The sequence below is a fragment of the Lactuca saligna genome, chromosome 1 (assembly GCF_052625555.1).
Source record: "Lactuca saligna cultivar CGN05327 chromosome 1, ASM5262555v1, whole genome shotgun sequence".
Taxonomy (NCBI): domain Eukaryota; kingdom Viridiplantae; phylum Streptophyta; class Magnoliopsida; order Asterales; family Asteraceae; genus Lactuca; species Lactuca saligna.
In genome coordinates this window covers 29,537,006-29,550,460 of record NC_136417.1, presented here as the reverse complement: position 1 = coordinate 29,550,460, position 13,455 = coordinate 29,537,006, and the positions used below count along the sequence as shown (strand labels likewise).

The window sequence follows — 13,455 nt, the reverse complement described above, 5'->3', positions numbered from 1 at the left end:
TCTTCAACATCTCAACGAATATAATGACAGATTTGACAATTCGACATCTTATACCAAAACGAAAATAATGATAGATTTGACAATTTGACATCATCATAGAAACGACATTAGAATAATAAGATACCTGGTTTTCAATAGGCAGTCCTGAGTATTTAAAATCAAATCTCCATGACGATATATATATATATATATATATATATATATATATATATATATATATATATATATATATATATATATATATATATATATATATATATATATATATATATATATATAATGAGAACATCAAAAAGGTTGAGAACGCGAAAACAAGGTATATTTATTTGTGAAGAAATGATAAATTTTTACGCTTTTAATTTCAATTGAAGAAAAAAAAACATATTCATGTTGATTATGCGTAAAAATTTATTATTTCTCTACAAATGAATACATGAAATCACAAATTAATATACTTGTTCTCGCATTCTCAACCTTTTAGGTGTTCTCATCTGATCATTTCCCAAACCTCAGTGAAATTCAATAACAGACTCTCTGGCAATAGACATAGGTCACATATTATTCAAACCATGTAATCCTTGTGTTGTTATACTTGCATGTGTTTTATATAATTATATTCCCGTTGTCGTGTTACAAATAAAGTTGGACGTGTTGGTATCTCTTTCTCCCATTGTATCCATGCGTTTTAAGCCGGATCCTATACGCAAATTATTGACTGGATTATACTGATTTATTCGATTGGGAGAATTTCTCCCATTATACTAATTTATTCGATTCATGGTTCACTATTCTTAACTATATTCTATCAAAATGTAGATGTGATAATTTCGAATCATTTACTTATCAATAAGCCATACTTTAATTATCTGTTACATTTAACAGTTATATGCATGGGTAAAACACTAAAACCAGAAGATCTATGTATTTTAACTATATGGAAATGGATTAAACGCCTAGATATTGTTCAAACTTCAAAGGGAATTTTCTTAATAACTAGATTAATTATTATTCAAATCATATGTTTTTTTAATCTTATCTAACACAGTAATTATTTACAAAAACTTTTAACAAAAAGTGATTCAGGTCAACGTGTATCAAAAACTAATTTTGTCATGCATATAAGCCAATTATAAATATGTAATTATTTATTAAAGTGTTTTATTAAACTAATATGGTATAATAATATTTCAAACTGTGAAAACTTAACCGGTCACGATGTCACCTCTATACAATATTCGGCATAGGAAAAAAAAGAACTCAACAAACCACAAAGCATGTTTCCAATATGGTAAAGTTTTTTAGAAAAAATATGTATATGCCTTACCAAATTCAGTTTATATAAGCTTTATATTTTTATAAATATCTTTATAGTTGATATTAAATTAAATAACTAAACATGATATAATTATATATAATTTTCTTATTTTTGAAATAAATCTAAATTAGATGTATATAGTGTCTTGTTCGTCTTTGTTTATTTTAAGTAACTAAACAAACAAACGAACATGAACATATAAGTAAACGAAATTTTTGTTTGTGTTTATTTGTTTAACAAATTACTTTGGTACGTACTCATTCGTTTATGTTTGTTAAGAATTAAAAAAAAAAAAAAAAAAAAAAAAAAAAAAAAAAAAAAACGAACATACATGTATGCACAAAAACAATCATAAATGAGCAAAACATAAAAATAAATAAATAAATAAAACATAAATGAACATCATTACATCAACATTCAAATCAAGAATAGTAAACGATGACGGCAACATTTCTAATATCTTGATCGTACTAACATTAACAAAATCTCTAAGGTGCTGTTTGTTTTTTCTGAGGCAAAATGTCTGCAGTCTGCGGACCACATCTGTAGACCTCTACAGTAGAAGTGGTGGACCAAACGTCTGCAGTCTGAAAAAAGAAGACTGTTTGTTTTTTTAACATCTGCGGGCTATTAAAATAAACTGAAATCTAAATAAACTGACTTTTTAAAACTTCAAAGCGAATTTTTTATATATTTTTACGACTTTATTATAAATATATAACGAATCTAGATCAACTTTTATGTATTATTATATAAAAAATAAAAATAAAAATGGTATTAATTCATATACATATTTGATAAAAACCAACAACTTTGATTGCAAAGTTATAACTAAACATTATAATTAGTGATCAAAGAATTTGTACATAAATAGATGGAAATAAACTTCGATTTTTTCAAATAAATCTATTAAAAACGTACGATAAATATTTTCTCGAGAAATTGATGATACTCTATTAAATAAAGTTTTACAAAATTTTGGCAAAAAAATATAAGAATATATTTTGATTTTTTTTTCATATTTATATAAACAATTTCAACGACTATTATTATAATAAATTTTTATTTATAAATTTGTTAAAAATATCATGTTTGTATCATCAAATGTTTTTTTTTAAGTTTTGTAATTTTTTTTTCATATTGTTTATCATTAATAAAGTTGGAAAAAATATAAATTAAAAAAAAACTTAAAAAAAATAAAGATATATATGTTTTTTTAAGCTAGAAGATGTCTGAAAATGTTAGAAGACTCTGGTCCACATCTGCGCCAAGAAGAGGATGCGCAGACATTTTTAGGTCTGCAGTCTTCAAAAAAACAAACAGTCTGCGAAGACTAATGTCTGCGCGTGGTCTGCGCGGCGCAGACAGAAGACGTCTCGCAGATCTACAGACAAAAAACAAACACTACCTAAGTTGCAAAACTTGAACCAATCTTAAAAGGGTTTTTGACACTATAACACATCAATGTTTGGTCAATATGCACATTTAGTCACTAAAGTTTTTTATGCTCAATTGATCCTTAATGTTAGTAACTACAGACTACTTACCCCCTTATGCACCCGGTAAACGGAACAACCGATAATATTGCTTACGTGGAATAAGTTTACATTATATATGTCATTTATTTTATCCATGTAGGATTTAGAGGTCAAAATAAACACATTTATTTAGCCAGAACACTCATTCTTCGTTCTTTCTTTTTCTCATCTTACACTGAATATGAAGCACTAAACCTAGGGTTCGAAGTCGTTTTCTCCGATCGAAGTCAGTGAGCAGTCAGCCAACCCACAATATCTAGCTTGACGCCAAACCCTGATGGACTCCACCCTATAGTGGAGCTGAACTTCAAAGGTGTTTTTTCTTAGAAATCCTTTCTCGTATAACCATGGTATCAATTTCACTTTCAATGATCATGATTTTTCTATAATGACATACGGTGAATGTATCACCTTTCTCGAACGGTTCATGCAAGAAAGTATAAAGAAGTTATACTATTGTGAACCAAGTAAGCCCTTAATATCTGGGATAACTGCTATCGCTAATGATGAAGACTATGGTGGTTTCATTTTCAAGCATATGGGACAGATGGTAAAATTTGTATATATGTGGACCATGATGGTCAAGGAATAGAAGATTGGTTTGGTTCTGAAATAGAAGAGGAGGATGGAGATGATTCTTGCATTGATGGTGGTGAGCATGAGGACAAAATTGATAATCTAACAAATGTGGATGTGGACTTTAATGAGGACATAGTCACTATGAATAGGAAAAAGGGTGATGAATTTCTAAATAGTTTATGTGGCGAAGAGGAAGAGGGAAATGATAACAACATAGATGATGATGATGGGCATGAAGAGGATGCCAATGTAACTCAACAACATTCCATTTTTAATGAGTTAGTTCCATGGAAAATGCAGATCCTAATACTTGGTATGAGGTTCAAAGATCCATCTCAATTAAAATCAATGTTATGCAACTATGCTGTTGCGAATGGGTACCAACTTTGCTTTGAGAAAAATGATAGGAAAAGATTGTTGGTTAAGTGTTGCAAGGGTGAGTGCACATTCAGGTTGTGGGCATCTTGGATGAGTGATGAATCAAGCTTCAAAATTAAGTCTTTAAAGCCAGTCCACAAATGTGCAAGGAACTACGTTAGGGTCCATGGTCACTTAGAAAAAAGATGAGTGTTAGAAAGCTAAGAATAGTTGTGTCACAGAAGTTTGGTATTCATGTTAGTGTTGGTCAATGTAGAAGAGCTAAGAAATATGCACTCCAACTAATAGATGGTACCCTAGTTCAACATTATGCAAAGTTATGGTCGTATGCAGAATAGATTATGAGATCAAATCCAGGTAGCACTGTGAAGCTTGATGTAAATCATATGCCAGATGGGAAGAACTACTTTAGTAAGTTCTATGTTTGCTTTGATGCATTGAAGAAAGGGTAGAACGAGGGATGTAGGAAGATAATAGGTTTAGATGGTTGTTTCCTTAAAGGGATCTGCAAAGGGGAGTTGTTATGTGTTGTTGGAAGGGATGCAAACAATGGGATTTATCCTATTGCATGGGCAGTAGTATGTGTAGAGAATAAGTAAAATTGGAGGTGGTTTTTGTATTTACTCATTGATGACTTGGGACTTAACTTGGGCTATGGATACAGTGTAATATCGGATCAACACAAGGTAATTTAATTGTTTATAATCAATTTTCCTATCTATTTGCATCCTTATTCACTATATTTGGAATTTGCTAACAGGGTTTGATTGAGGCTGTGAAATAACTCATTCCATATGTAGAGCATAAGCAGTGTGCCAAGCATATTAGCCAAAACCTTAGGAAAAGGTATAGTGGTGCCCAATATGAAAGCATATTCTAAAAGGCATGTAAAGCAACAAAAGAGGTAGAATTTAAGGTTGCGATGAAAGAGCTTGAAGTGCTAGACCCAAGTGTTCACCAGTATCTGATGGACAAAGACCCCAAAACATGGTCAATGGCCTATTTCCAACCAAGAAGATGTTGTGATGCTGTGGAGAATGGAATGTCAGAAAGTTTTAATGTTGTGATTGTAGATGCTAGGAAGAAACCAATTATCACCATGCTAGAGGATTTGAGGATGTATATGATGGAGAAGGTGTTTAAGAAGAAATGCAAGGGTCTAATATAGGGAAACCAAATTTGTCCAACAATTATAGAAATAGTGAATGACATTAAGAAGGGTCTAAGACATTACCAAGTCTTACCTAGTGGACTAAATCAGTTTGAAGTAAGAGGAACTACAGATGCTTATGAAGTGGATCTTGAAGAAAGAACTTGCTCATGTAGGCTTTGGTAGCTTAATGAAATCGGTTGTGTCAATTCTGTTGCAACTATTAGTTTTATGAATAAGGATGTAGAGTCATATGTAGACAAAATGTTTAGTAGCATCACTTACATGAAGGCATATAAGTTTAGGTTAGCACCAATGGATGGAAGTAATTTGTGGCCTACAACTGATTACACCGCACCTTTACCTCATGTTCGTAGAACTATGCCTGGGAGACCTGCAACTAAAAGGAAAAGGGATGCAACAGAAAACCCAAACCAATCAAGTAAAAAAATCAAAGAAAACTACCCAAACACAAAACAAAGGTAAGGAGCATGTGAAGGTATCCAAGGCTGGGAAAAAACAAAAATGTAGCCTTTGTAAGATTGAAGGACACAACAAAAGAGCTTGTGATTTAACAAGGCCTCCTAAAACCAAAGCTAGTAGAAAAACAAAACAGGTAAATAAGTATTTAAATGGTTAATCTTTACAATTTCTTTTTAAATTTCTAATAATGCTTCATATTAGTCAATCAGGGTGTAGCTGAAGCACTCAATGAGGATGATGAAGGTAATCAAGCTAATGCAATGAATGAAGGTGATGAAGTGAATGAGGGTGATCAAGCAGCAAATGATGATGGAGGAGCAGTAAATGATGGTGAAGAAGCAGTCAATGAGGTGCATTTACAACAAGACTATGATGAGGTGGAACTCACTCCTTTGGAGTTTGATGCATCAGCAAATGGAGAACTTACTTAGGTTCATGTGCAAGAACATGAGGCTAGAGAAACACCACTTGCAACCCTATTGAAGAAAATCAGGAGAAAGAAATCTGAAAGGATTATCAAGTTGAAGTTGGGCAAGAAAGTTGGTGGTGCAGGTGCACCTGGGAATTCAGAAGCTAAACATGTTACTGTATAATAACTTTTAATTGTTGGTTTATGTGATATGGACATGGTATGTAGTGTGAAATGATCTGTTTTGGTGTATTTTTGCTGTTTTTATGAAACTGCTATTAACTATGCTAGTTTGTATGAAACTATGTTGGTTTATGTGATGTGTATATTGTGTTACTTAAGTTGATTGTTATTTTGAGCTTTTTGTTGTGTTAATTTGAAGTTGCATTCATGGCAAGGACTTGTGTGGTTAAACTGCATGGCAAGGGAATATATTTGCATATATAGATAATTTAAAATTTAAAATTATGATTGATTATGTCCTTATATACCACGCGTGGTCAGTGGTCCATATACCCTTACCAACCCTTACTTTTCCATATATACCCCTACACAGAACTCTAAACACAATGCACTTTTAAATGGACCAAGTGAGTTCCTTATGGCCAACAATGTGGTACCCACACTTTAATTTTTAAAAGGAGCACATGCATATTATAAAATTTAGCAAGGTATATCATAACTAAGATCTTTCATATCAATCATTGAATCAACACAAAGTCATTACAATTGCTCCCATGTACTGCCATCCCACTACATCTACATTCCATTACATCTAGCATCCCATACACACACTGATCAAACAAGCATTCAACCAAAAACCTGACTATACATTACAACTAGGATCTAACCATGACCATGTACCCATACACCCATGCACCCATACACTTCCCAAAAAAGCAAATAACTTTTAACATCCACCCATACACTTTCCAAAAAAAACTGGTTGGAATTATATACCATCAACCATAAATACCTATTTGATCTGCTGCACTTTTCAAGTCCATTTCAACCACATGGCAATGACTACAATTACCATAACAAAGATCCCACACTTCAACATTCTGTTTTGCTTCATGAACTCCATGAATTGTGTCTCAAACACTTGCTTATATGCTTCCATAGCTTGCTGCAGCTTAACTAACTTCTTTTGAACCTTCGAAACTTCACTAAACTCTTCTTTCCTTTTCAACTCAAACCTCATCTTGTGAAGTTGTTCTGTGTAGTAACCCTCCTCCATTTCTTTGTCTTTCCACATATAGAACTTGCATTTTGGACCTTCATCTGACTGATTAAAAGGGAAAACCAGAGTTAGGGTTAGGGTTGCAATTAATGATAATGTGTACATTTCGAGCTCAAAATAACAAATACAGTGTAAGTAAACAAAAGGAATACTCACCAAAGAGTTTTTGCATTTCCAAAACCTGCGAGCTACATTATTGTCGGTCCAAGCAGTCCTTTCCACGCTTATTGCATCTTGACAATCACAAGGTGGACAGGGGACATCACCACGAAGGTTTCCGACACGCAGGAGGTTGATTGATCGACTGGAAGAGGCAGACATTGTTCTAGTTAAATCGATTGAGTGTGAGTATCGGGAGGGAGGCACTAACCTAATTTGGGGTAACAATGTATCCTCGATGGTTCAATTAAGGAAGGTTTGCACGTTAAAGATGTCATGGTCAAATGATTGTCCACATAAGCCAATACACGTCAGCGATGACCCTTAAATCGGTAATATTTGCTCTCATTCCTTTAATTAGCCGGTAGTTACTAACATTAAGGATCAATTGAGCACAAAAAAAACTTTAGTGATTAAATGTGCAAATTGACCAAACATTGACGTGCTACAGTGTCAAAGCCCCATCTTAAAAGCTTCACTTTCACTTTAATTAGTTGTATAAGATTATAAAATATAATATAACAAATTGAACATTTACGAAGATAACACTTGTATTTTAGGATAGAAATTTTGTTTTTTTGTTAAAAGAAATTAAAAAATCAAAGTGTTCAATATGATTAGAAGATGAAACTTAAGGTTAACAGAAAATTTAAGTCAGGAGGTTTACATTTGCCAATTTCATGAAATTTGGATTTAACCTTGTATTAGCATAGGTGAGACCAATGTGTTAAGAAACTTATTCTGTTTATTTTTTTATAGAAAAAATAGGTTTTAGAGGTTAATTAGGGTTATTAGTGTGAAACTTAAGGACTATAAGTGCTAAAACTCAACTTTAAAACATAACACTCATTTCCCTCCTTCACTTCTCCCTTCTCCATGTTGAAGGAGATTGTTGGATGGTTGTTGTGTGGCCATTTCTAAAGGGATTTTATGAGTGTTTTTTTAAATGACTTGTTAATTTATTGATTTTTTAAAAAGTCAATAAGTTAAAAAGATGTTTGGTAAAGATTAACTTTTTAGACAAAAAATGATTTTTTTAAAGTCAGGAATACTTAACTTTTCCAAAAATCAATAAGGAGTTTCAAAATCACTCTCAAACACGCCCTAAGCTAAGAAGGAATATTGAGGTCATTTGGAAGTGTATTTGAAGGATTCAAGCTAGGATTATCATTTAAAACAATAGAGGGTATAATATCTAGCCTTTTTCTTTTGGAATTCGACCTAAGGCCTGGGGATTTTCCCTAAACCCGAAATTACTTGATGTTTAGGAGATTTTAGATGAAATTCCGGTTAATTTCAATCATTAGATCAACAATAGTACAATACAACTTCAGTATACTTCTACATTGCTTAATTTAATCTAGTGTCATTTCGAATCTTCGAACCCTTTGTCATGGTGGATTTTGATGTTGAACCTTCTTATGTGAGATGATGCTAATTCCAACCTTGTTTTAAGGTTTCTAAACTCCTTTAGATCAAATGAATTCATCGTATAGATGTTATTTCACTTGGATAGACATGTTTGTATGGTAGCAATAGAAGCTTAATTCATAAACAAAAGATATAAAAAAAACATACTCATACAAAAAATTTATTTTGTCATGATGTAGGTATATCTAAAGTTACCTAGCACAACATTATTTTCTGGTCTTTAAACCAAAAAATTAACTGTAATCAATATACCCAATACATTGATCAAATACTAATAATAACTTATTGACAAACAATGGTTTGTCTTTGGACTACAGTAGTTTACATGATGCCACTTCATAATTATTAAAAATCTACTATTGCAAACACAATGTTATTAAGCCAAACTAAGGCTTCATTTGTGTCTAGCATTGTTTGTATCAATAATAATTATACACAATAAATGTTACTTTGACAACATTTATTGATTAATTTAACTAAAACTAATAAATAGGACAATGTAATAAAATATTTTGAAAAACCATTTATAAATGTCCAATAAATTTGTCAAATTTAACTAGAGTCCTCATCGAACTTGATTAACCCTTAACTTTTACCAAATCAAAATTATATAACTATTCATGACTCAAGTCATAAAATGTCCCATAAACAATTGTTATAATTGATCATAAACTATCAAAAATAATGTAAAATAACATACTACAGAATTTATCACTTAAAAAACTATGTTCCTTAATTTCTAGAGCTATTATTTGGTGATGGGATCATAATTGCCCCCAAATAGAAGAGCAATTAATGATAGTTATTGGCCGATTTATTATGTTGAGACGGGGAGTTTGATTGTTTCGTGATGTGGAGTTTGATTGACCATAATACTCTTAAACCTCATCAAGTATGAACATCAAACAAATTCACTATCTATATACTGTTTTTTTTGTAAGTATAAACAATATTTAACTCAACAAATATAGTAGCAAATGTATCAAACAACCAAATTACATGTAAAAATCATGTATTCCAATAATCAAATTACACAAACACCAAAATGGGAAAATGTTACATGGCAATGGGCGGGCCTTGTACATACAAATGTAAGCCATATGCCAATCACCTGCAACAATAAATAACTAGTATTATTAAGATTGTATAAATATTTTATATATATATATATATATATATATATATATATACACACACACATAAAGTGATAAAACTACTATTAAATTAATTATTGAAAATCCAAACTACAGTATCTTTCACAATCATGGATGATTGAAGCATGAACCTCCTCCAGATAGTTTTGTTATATCTTCTTCCCTATGTGGAATTGGATTATCATCATCAAATTCTATCCATTTCCCTTTACCGAAATTCATAATTAGGAACATTTTGTCAAATTCAACTATCATAAACCATTTTTTTTATTTAAAAAAAAGTACAAAAGAGTATGAAAGAATGACCATTTTCTTGTTTGAGCCACGCGACATAATGACCTGAATCAGCACTTCTGCCTTTATGAGTCAACACAGCCACCAAATCATACACTCCGGTCAACCGATTTTTCTTCTCAGATAATCCCTGATTCAACATTTATAAAACAAAATTAAAAAATAAAAACAATGCAACTTTTGTTATATCTGTTCATGTAGGCCCCGTTTGTACTGTGTTTGGAGTGCATTGAACCAAGACTGAAATTGATAACAATGGGACAAAAACTTGCAACTTTTTGTGCCCCATTAAAAAACATGGGACCTCTGGTCAGTGGAAAAAGACATGAATGCCCTTCAATTTAACAAAATTACCATACTGACCTCTGCATCAGGCATCTTAACATCATTGTCTACTGCGATGGAGCTCTTTTCTTTGAGTTTTAAACCAGCCTTCCTACCTTCCTCATATCTTAACATCTAGAAAATTAAAGCTAAAAATCCAAATGAGAAACAAAAACACAAATAAATAAATATACATAAATAGCAATTTATTTACAATTCTTAAACTATGTATATACACAGAATAACAATATGTAACAAATAAAGTATGTTACTCATATTGGTAGCAAAATGCAAAGTAATGTTGCTACTTGCTATTATTAGTAAAAAATATATATGCAAGTATGTTGCTATTATCAATTATGGATAACATTTATGAAGGGTAAAATTTATAAACTTGTCGAGGAACTTCCAAATGTTTGCGAAGATTGTCAGAACAAAGATCAAAAATGTCCAACTCCAATGGATAATCCACTTTCTGAAATATTCCAGAAAATCCATAATCAATAAATTTTGATTATATGAAAAGTTAATGAATGATTGATATATTTGTTACCCTCAAGATCTTTGCCTTCTGATTAGATTCCCTTTTCCAGATATATCGAACAAACTGAATAGTCAGGTACCTTGAAACAAAAGAATCGTTTATAATACAGTTTTAAAGTTACATCCTTCATAAGTTTATAATATAATATATATAATTAATAGAGTTTTTACTTTGGCAAGCCATTAATGTGTGAATCTTTTAAATAAACTGCACTCTGTCCTAAAGTTGGGGAAACTTTTTCCAGCTCTGACTTCAGCCCCTCTAAAGATCGAATATGATATGTTTATGGAAATTTACACTTCACACCCCTTAGATTTTGATGATCATTAAACAAGCCCCTACACTTATACAAAATAGAACTTACATGTTTCAGGCCCTCGTGCAAATTATTCACTTCATGTGATATGTGACATTTAAGAGAATGAACTGATTCTGTTTCTGAATTTTCTTCACCACTTTCTGCACAATGCACCCTACATATGCACCAAAACAAATATGTAATTATGGTAGAAACTTGTTTACAAAAATCATGAGAGAAAACTTTAATATAAAATGGACCCAAAAGATACCTGCTTACTAGGGCAATTCCAAAAAGTTCCTTCACTGTATCAAGTTTCTCACTGCAATTCCATTAGGATAGAGGTTATTAACTTTCTAAATCATTTAAACTATGAAGTTTATTATTGTCTGCAGAAAATAATGAATGAAAATGACTCAAAATACCTGGAACTTGGTCTTCTAAGGGCCTGGGATAGAGTATACAAAATTTGTGTCCAGCATTCTTCAGCATCCTGATGTAATCAAAACTCGTGTCAAAAATGTAAAATAAAAACTTTTGAGTAATAAATGTGATAGAAATAATGAATGAAAATAAAAGAAACCTGTCGCATAAAGGACCCATTATGCAGCTGGCCAAACTGAGGATATTTTTTCCACAATACCTATGAAATTATAACATATATAACTTCATTACATAATGTTAATTACATATTTATTGTATTGGAACAAAAATAACAATTCTAAGAGTTATTGAGAAAAAATAGTACCATCCAGAACTACATTGGTGGAACTGGCTTAACATTTTTATCAAGCTCAATAAACAAGTCTCTTGTTGCAATACTCAAAAGATGAGAAGACTTATCTAAATCATTGCTTCTTCCAGATTAAGGATACCTGAGCAATAAATCAGTGTTCAAAAACATTCAATGGATTAAAATACAATTGAATATTACTAACACAAAAAGAAATAAGAAATCTCACAAAATTAATGCAGATTTGAGCTCAAGAACCGAATGCAAGCATTGGACTGTGGAGTTCATGTAGCAGGTATTTCCCAGATTGAATAATCCAGCAAAATGACCCAAATAAAACATTATTGAGAAATTGGCAATAAAATTCAATCTGTAACTTTAAGAGAATTTGAAAATAAGTCAAGAACCCTACCACAGCAACTACTTGTTCTTCTTCTGGAAGGTCTACCATAAAAACTGGATTCTTTTCAGGGGCGTTTGCAATCTCATCTGTTGTTCCCATCATCATCAACCTTTGCCCTTATATCATGTAATAAAGCAATGCCAATGGTTATTGGTTACCAATTACCACTAAAGATCAATTCATGGAAAGAATAGAATCTTGTAGAAACGTTTTATTTACCTCTTTCACCCCCCATTTTTGACCAGTCGGAGTCATCCTAATCATGAAAACAAGAAATAGAGAAATTAGTTGAATCGTGTCAAGAAACAATAGCTATAGAAGAATGTGATTACCTTTAATAATCCACCTTTCATCACTATCTTTTGCCTTTCAGGTGGAACTCCTGTGAGGTCATATAATTGACATTTGAAGACGTATGGAGGTTAAGTTGTATCTATCTCCACATCCCGATATAACTCTTTTTGCCATTTTACATTGACTGTAAATAAGATAAAGAGTAGTGTAAAGTGTAAACAACGTAATCACAAACGAGCAATTGATTATCTAATTGTCACAATAATCACTTTAAAACCACCCATCCAAACACCCTTTGATAAATACTCGCTTTTTTTAAGTTAAAGCATAAGAAAATCAAGATTGGCTCCTTAAATTCAATCCACGAAAGACAAAAACTACATGAATATACCATGTTGAGCCCTAAATACATAAAATAGTAAACAAGAGATTAAATCAACGTAACCGATGATCTCAACTTACTAGCAGTAAGTTGTATTTTTTTGTAAGAATAAAGAAAATTCGAGTGAATAAACAGTGATTTGATCATGAATCAGCAAGCAAAAGGTTAATTCACCTGTGGGCATAGTTAGACGGACTTTTCGACTGTTGGATTGGATCGATTGAATGGGGGAAAACCAAGAGTTATGTGTTGTTTTGTTGGCTTGGAGGAAAGGGCTAAGATAAACGATGAAGCAAGTTAAATCTTTGAGGACAAGAAATGCAAATGTCCAATTGTCCACGGAA

General features: G+C 31.8%; 1 pseudogene across 1 annotated transcript; it reads right to left on the bottom strand.

Annotated features, from left to right (window-relative positions):
- Positions 1–9,580: 9,580 nt before the first annotated feature.
- On the bottom strand, positions 9,581–12,437 carry LOC145030498 (ubiquitin carboxyl-terminal hydrolase 6-like; annotated as a pseudogene). The gene is made up of 13 exons (XR_013676608.1): positions 12,262–12,437; positions 12,048–12,174; positions 11,883–11,942; positions 11,725–11,792; positions 11,571–11,621; positions 11,366–11,474; positions 11,172–11,260; positions 11,011–11,080; positions 10,852–10,932; positions 10,497–10,592; positions 10,146–10,263; positions 9,971–10,045; positions 9,581–9,796 (listed from the first exon to the last, which is right to left on the bottom strand). The product of XR_013676608.1 is annotated as a ubiquitin carboxyl-terminal hydrolase 6-like (transcript).
- Between the last annotated feature and the right edge of the window lie 1,018 nt (positions 12,438–13,455).